We start from the raw sequence: 7795 nt of genomic DNA on the forward strand, positions 1-7795 counted from the left end.
CTAACAATATCTGCAGATTCACATTGACTCACATACACAAGCACTACAATGCTACAGCCTCATTTCATCATCTGCCTGGGCTTCTGCCTGAGCCAAGAGAGTTGAGTCATGCCAACTGCTCAGCAGTTTATCACAGTTAATGTTCAACTGTTTAGCCTTCGGACCTCCGCTCCGGACGAGAGCATAATGGCTTATCTGTGTATGTTTTCTCTTTCTCTCTATCTGCTGATCGCAGGAAGTATTTGAACACTTGTCTATACACAGAGGCTCTGGAGATAATGCCTGAAGTGTGTGGGCACAGGAAGTGTGAAGGGTAAACTTCCCCACTAAAATGCCACTTATTTTGACTCATTCCCGCACACAGGTGGAAGCAGTTCGGTTCCTGGTTTGTTTCCTTACGAGGCTGAGTTTAACAACATTCTGATAGTATTTGGAATGAGTGCGAATATATTCTTCAGGCATTAGGTTGATTTAAACATGAGAAAAAAATGAGCCCCTAAAACAAATCCATATTTCTACTTTTTTTTTTTTAACTGTAAAAAAGTTCAAATAAAAAAAGAAAAATGTGAACAAGGCACAAATAAACTGAGAGAAGGGATGCCTGAAATGATCTAATGGAATATTAGAGGCACTACTGGCTACAACAGGCAATAGGTATCCAGATTTTTCTAAAAACAGATAATTTATTTTATCTGGTTTTGAAAATGTTTTTGAACCGTCTCCACAGATCATGCACACGATGACACTTGAACATGGCATCCCTGTATAGGGCGATAGTACCTCACACAGAGAGAAATCAATATACATTTATGTCTTTGACAAAGAAGACTGTTTACATTCATTTTTATGTTTTTTTTAAATATTTATTTAGGGCTCTCTGCGTGTAGACGTTGTAATTTTATGACTTATGTACTTTGTAGAGATAATGGCTGTAAAACATGCATGCACTGTGATGTCAGGGTTTTTTTATTATAAAACTCATGCATCCTCTTATGGGGATATTAGGACATTTCATGTCTGCTTCTTTGCACAATGATACTTTTTTTTTAACGTTGACTCTTTGGCTTTATATGGGGACACTACCTGTACCATCTTGTGGTCACATGACAAGAGCACACTCAATTCATTGAAAACAGATGAAAACAGGCAAGAATCCCAGTCAAAGGTTTCTACAGCCAGTCAAGACAGAAACATGGGCCAAGTAGAAATTATCATCCAAATTTGTGTTTGAAAGTAATTAATTTACAAGCTGTAGAAAGATTAAAATGTTGTTTTTGGCCTAATTGGGACCTTCTGATCTCAGATGGCGGGGACCATTTTTTTAAATGTTAAAATAAACTAATGTCCCCATATGAGAACATTGTTGTTTTTGCAAAAACAATTTCCTCTACAAAGACAAAGTTTAATTTTTAGACTTATTAGGTGCTACTAATCTTAAATAGCAAAAAGAAATTAAAATGCACACCAATAATAAGCCCGGGCCTCAGCAGGGGTATACACGACAATACACAACAATCATGGAGATAAACTTTTTTTTCTCTTACTCTTTTCAGTGTTCAAAAACTGCAATTCTTTTTCTAGTTTTGAAAAATCTCCGGATACATGTGAGCAGGGCCTTCATTTTTAACCGAATTAGCCATTGATTTGTGGCTCCACTGGGGAACAGTTTTTTGTAAATGGAGAAAGCAGAGGGCTTTCAAGTGCATTATGTATTTCCACACTCGTGTAAGTTGAGGCATGATTTAGAAAGAAGAGCGGAATATTTACCAGGAGAAACAGGGAGTCTGCTACACGCAGGATCACATATCCTAAGGCTAGGCCCAAGGTCACAGACAACAGAACATGCTGAAACCAGAGAGCCGGGAATCACGCAGACCACATCTACGCTGCGATGGGAAAAGAAGAAAGGAGGAGTCGGGAGAGCGGAGGAGACGCGGGCCATTCCATCGACAGCAGGCCCTCATAACTCCTTCACAGTTTTCTGGGAGGTTATTTATTGCTCTGTAATTTCGGAGGTGCCAGGGGAGCGTAATTGATTTGGCTCGGATTTCAGGCATGGGAGGAGCGGGAAAGGCCTGTGCAATCGGAGCGCGGAATCTGGGCCCCCAAGCCGCCTCGCTTCACCTCGCAGCCTGCCGTAATCTCCCAGCAGCCCCGCTTTATCAGCACACAGCACAGCGCTCCCCGGCGCCTCCTCTGCACCAGGCACTCCCAAGCAACCCAAACTGCAAACTACCACAGTTTTCCCTTCTCCTTTAATGGGCAGCTTCTTCAACGAGGCAATGAGAAGGGGTGGTGGAGTGGATAAATGTTTGTGAATGTCGACGGGCTAAACCGCAGGGCTGTGATCCTGCACACGTGCTGCCTCTGCTGACGGAGGGGCCGTGCGTGCGAAGGGGAAGGGATCTGAGAGGAAAATGGCTGCCTCCATTTAAGTGGATCAGACTGTGAATGAAGAGGTCTGCAGAGCAGAACTTTCAAGAATGGGCCGTGATGAAACCGCTGTGGAGTGAGTTACGGGTGAATGTTTTTGTAAAGTCGGGAGAGAACTAAGATATTGCACAAAGTGTCGACAAAATGAAGATATTGCGCAGTGACGTCAGCAGTTTTACGGAAATCAGATATATTGCAAGATTTAGATTTCAGGTAAAAGACATTCAGCATATTACAACATATTTAAGTACTACGTAATATATATACAGCTCTGGAAGTATAAGATAAAATAAGATACCGCTTAAAAATGATGAGTTCATTTTATTTTACCGGACTAAAAATACATATTTAAAAAATTTAATATAATCAAGAGGAAGATAAATGATCACAAGCCATCAAACCAAGCTAAACTGCTTGGATTTTTGCACCAGGAGTAAAGGCATAAAGTTATCCAAAAGCAGTGTGTTAGACTGGTGGAGGAGAACAAGCCAAAATGCATAAAAACTGTGATTACAAATAAAACAGGCTTATTATTAAAACTTGAACTTATATGAACTTGTTTTCTTTGCATTTTTGAGGTCTGAAAGCTCTGCATTTTTTTCCTTTTATTTCAGTCATTTTTCATTTTCTGCAAATAAATGCTCTAAATGACATTATTTTTATATGGAATTTGGGAAAAATGTTGTCCATAGTTTATAGAATAAAACAACAATGTTTGTGTTACTCAGTGGTCTATATATGCATATATTCACCTCCTGCCTAAAATTGACTAGGTATGGGGATGTCCTGGGGTATCTGACGCCAAAATATAAGCAGCACATCTTTTAAGTAAGTCCTGGACATTGTGGGATGAACCCTGTCAATGGATCACTAGTTGTTTTTATGGACCACTTTGGGTAGGGACTGATCACTGCATCCCAGAAAAACCTCACATTTCTGGAGCAGATAAACATGCAATGCATGGGCTAGAAGGCCTCATTTTTAAAAAAGTGAAAAATACATTTTTAATGGAAACTTTCTTACTTTCTCCAATCCATCATTTCACAGAAAGTCAATATATACCAGAAATGCAATACAAAATGTGATTAAACAAAAAAAAAAAGATTCTACATTGTATATTAATACTAATGTCATCTAAACTATAAAGAAAAACATATAGAAATATTAAGTACACAAAAAAGAGTTAAACAAATCAGAATATGTTTTATATTTAAGATTTTTCAAAGTAGGGTATATGAACATTTATAGTTTGAATGACTTCAGTATTCATTTACAATGTAGGAACTGTATATATATAATACCAGACATAAAACACATAAAATATCTTGGGGTTATGTGGTCTGCAATGCAATACAAAAAGTGTACAGCCAAGTGAATAGCCAATTGAATGTGACTATAATCTGATCATACTTTATATTTGGTTTCTCGTAACTTATATGAAGTGTGAACACAGCCAGGCTCTTTAAGTGGGAGGGACATGGTCTTCACACTTCACCTCTAAACACCATTTAGCAGAGGTGCTAAAACAAAATAAACAAAGAGCAAATGTCAAGCTGGCAGGAGTTCCTCTCAAACAGCTGAAAATATACAACTTCCTATCTTCCTTTAACTGTGTGCAAATATTTTACCTTAAGGTATGCACCTACAAAATAAGAGACGACTTCAGTTTCTGAATCAGTTTCTCTAATTATACTTCTTATAGGTATATGTTTGAGTAAATAAAATATTGTCATTTAGAGCATTTATTTGCAGATAATGAAAATTAAAAAAAAAGATGCAGAGCTTTCAAATCTCAAATAATGCAAAGAAAACAAGTTTATAGTCAGAAAGTTTTAAGAGTTCAGAAATCAATATTTAGTGGAATAAACCTGGTTTTTAATTACAGTTTTCATGCACCTTGGCATGTTTTCCTCCACCAGCCTTACACACTGCTTTTGGATAACTTTATGCCACTCCTGCTGCAAAAATCCAAGCAGTTCAGCTTGGTTTGATGGCTTGTGATCATCCATCTTCCTCTTGATTATATTCCAGAGTTTTTTTAATTAGGTAAAATCAAAGAAAGTCATCATTTTTAAGTGGTCTCTTATTTTGTTCCAGAGCTATAAGTTCAGTGCTTTATAAATGTCAAGGTTTTATAAATGTCACAAACAGTAAAAACAAATTTGGATGTATTTTTTATACATTGCATTTCTCAGTTTCCAAATTTGATATACAAGTTAGCTTACTGATTTAACAACAAACCACACTGATTTGAACCACCAGCGTTATTTATGGCTTAGAGGGGATGCTATTTTAAGGGAGGTTCCGGAAGGTTAAGGAAGGTTTTTAGCTAGTGGAGATGGTATTGTAGTCATGGGGGTTTAACAACCTCAATTTTATGTTGAACCCTATTTTTTTCTTTGAGGAGTAAAAAAAAATATGTTTGTGTAAAACGGTTAATTCATATTGTTTTTAAATATTGTTTTGTCAGAAAATACTCAACTTAGATTTACAGTAATGTCTGTAAAGTTAACATTGTTGTGTGCCTTTTGCTATTTCATTGTTATAAAAGTGCTCATAAATTTTCCTTTGAGGTTTTTCTTTTTAATCATAAGGTGTTTTCACACCTGTAGTTGGTTTCTCTGGTCTGAAACACTTAATGAATTTGCTAGCTTGCTGCATTAGTGCAACAAAATGCATCACAACAAATCACATGAGCACGTTGTCTCCACTAATTGGTCAGACCTGTCTAAATACAGAAAGAAGCTCCTGTGTTGTGGACAAGCATGTATTTCAGTGCAAATGAACATGAAGCATAGGCAGTAATAGCAATAGTTCATAGCTGTAGTAATAGTAGTAATAATCTGGGTAATAAATCAAGCTAAACTGCACCTGAACATCCAATTAGCTCAAACATGAGGAATATATTTGATGGGTGGGTCAGATCAAGGTGGTATCATTTTCTCATCACAAATAGATTGTTCTGGAGTTTGTTTGCCAGCAAAGACACACCCAACACAACACACAACATATCTAATCTAGTTTTTATATAGTTACAGTATTTTAGAGAGTGGTCGGCAAGGAAGTGTCAACATCAGGCATGAGGCCAGCAGTGATGAGTGAGTGTACATAACGCTTTAAGCAATGTGCTATATCAGGAATTTTAACCACATACACACATCATGAAGATGGATGATCACAATCCATTAAACCAAAGTGAACTGCTTGATTTTTTGCACCAGGAGTGAAAGCATAAAGTTATCCAAAAGCAGTGTGTAAGACTGGTGGAGGAGAACATGATGCCAAGATGCTTTAAAACTGTGATTAAAAACCAGGGTTATTCCACCAAATATTGATTTCTAAACTCTCACTTCTCGTTTTCTTAAAAAAAAAATGCTTAAAATGAGAATATTTGTATTTGGAATTTGGGAGAAATGCTGTTCGTAGTTTAAATATTTTCTGGAGTTTGTTTGTCACTGAACCAAGACCACCAAGGATTCAACGTACGCCGTCCTCAATCGAAAATATCTCTTGCCTCTTTGTGGTTTGGTCTCCAAACCCACATGATAGCTGAAGCTCCACGTTGACATAATTTTGTGGACAGACTCTGCTCCTTGACCATATGTGCATCTAGTGAAAGTAAGGGGAAGGGTGTAATTGTGGGGGCATTGTGGTGGGGACTCTGTGCTGGACTGCAAAGCCACAGGCTCCTCCAGACTCCAGCATTCGTCTGTTTGTTGACAACCTTCCAGTAGACGCCTAATTAGTTTCCAGACACAATGGCAGCAGTTTTCCTTCAACGGCGTCGACCATCAGACTCCGTTAGCCCCTCAGGGCTGGCCCTCCGAAAGCATCCAGGCTAGATTAGACTTAACCAAAATCCATCAACAAATGGGCATTCGCCCACAAACCCACATCCTCTTCAGTGCATACATAGGCTCATGCACACAAATCCACAAGCTGGCATAAATATGTGAACAACTAACCAAGTATGTACACCACGCCCCCCTAAACACATACAAACACATACACACATATACACAAACGTACACAGGCACCTCCCCTCCTTTCCCTCCAGCTCAGGTAATTGGCTGTAAGGCATTATCAACCTAATTATCAAATAAATCCCGCTCTTCCTTTTCAGCGCTGCATTTACACAAAACAGGAAGGGGGGATTAGTGAGGCGCGCTGTGCTCAGATCCGGAGCCCTGCAACTCACTGCAGGAAATCTACTCAGCATTTAGCACACTATACACACACACATACACACACACACTCATACATGCCTGCCAGCAAAGACACACCCCCACACACAACTTTTTTTTTCCTCAGAGTGTAATCTAGTTTTTATATAGTTACAGTATTTTAGAGAGTGGTCGGCAAAGAAGTGTCAACATCAGGCATGAGGCCAGCAGTGATGAGTGAGTGTACATAACGCTCTAAGCTATGTGCTATATCAGGAATTTTAACCACACACACAAATTCAGTCATGCACATATACACACATATATATATATACAGCTCTGGAAAAATAAATAAGAGACCACTAAAAAGGGTGAGTTTTTTATTTTTATTTTACCAAATTAAAAACCTCTGGAATATAATCAGGAGGAAGATAGATGATCACAAGCCATCAAACCAAGCTGAACTGCTTGATTTTTTTGCACCAGGAGTGGCATAAAGTTATCCAAAAGCAGTGTGTAAAACTGATGGGGGAGAAAACAAACTGTGATTAAAAATCAGGGTTATTCCCCCAAATATTGATTTCTGAACTCTTAATACTTTATGAATATGAACTTGTTTTATTTGCATTATTTGAGGTCTGAAAGCTCTGCATCTTTTTCGTTATTTTAGCCGTTTTTATATTCTGCAAATAAATGCTCTAAATGACAATATTTTTATCTGGAAATAAAGGGAGAAATGTTGTCTGTAGTTTATAGAATAAAACAGCAATGTTTATTTTACTCAAACATATACCTATAAATAGCAAAATCAGAGAAACTGATTCAGTAACTGAAGTGGTTTCTTAATTTTTTCAAATAACAAAAAAGATGCAGAGCTTTCAGACCTCAAATAATGCACAGAAAACATGAAGCTCATAAAGTTTTATGATTTCAGAGATCAATATTTGGTGGAATAAGCCTGTTTTTTTATTACAGTTTTTTATTACATATTGGTATATTCTACTCCACCAGTCTTACGCTGCTTTTGGATAACTTTATTCCACTCCTAGTGCTAAAATTCAAGCAGTTCAGCTTGGTTTGATGGCTTGTGATCATCCATCTTTCTCTTGATTATATTCCAGAGGTTTTCAATTTGGTAAAATCGAAGAAACTTAATTATTTTTAAGTGGTCTCTTATTTTTTTCCAGAGTATGAAATGC

Source organism: Astyanax mexicanus, chromosome 17, assembly GCF_023375975.1.
Source record: "Astyanax mexicanus isolate ESR-SI-001 chromosome 17, AstMex3_surface, whole genome shotgun sequence".
Taxonomy (NCBI): Eukaryota; Metazoa; Chordata; class Actinopteri; order Characiformes; family Acestrorhamphidae; genus Astyanax; species Astyanax mexicanus.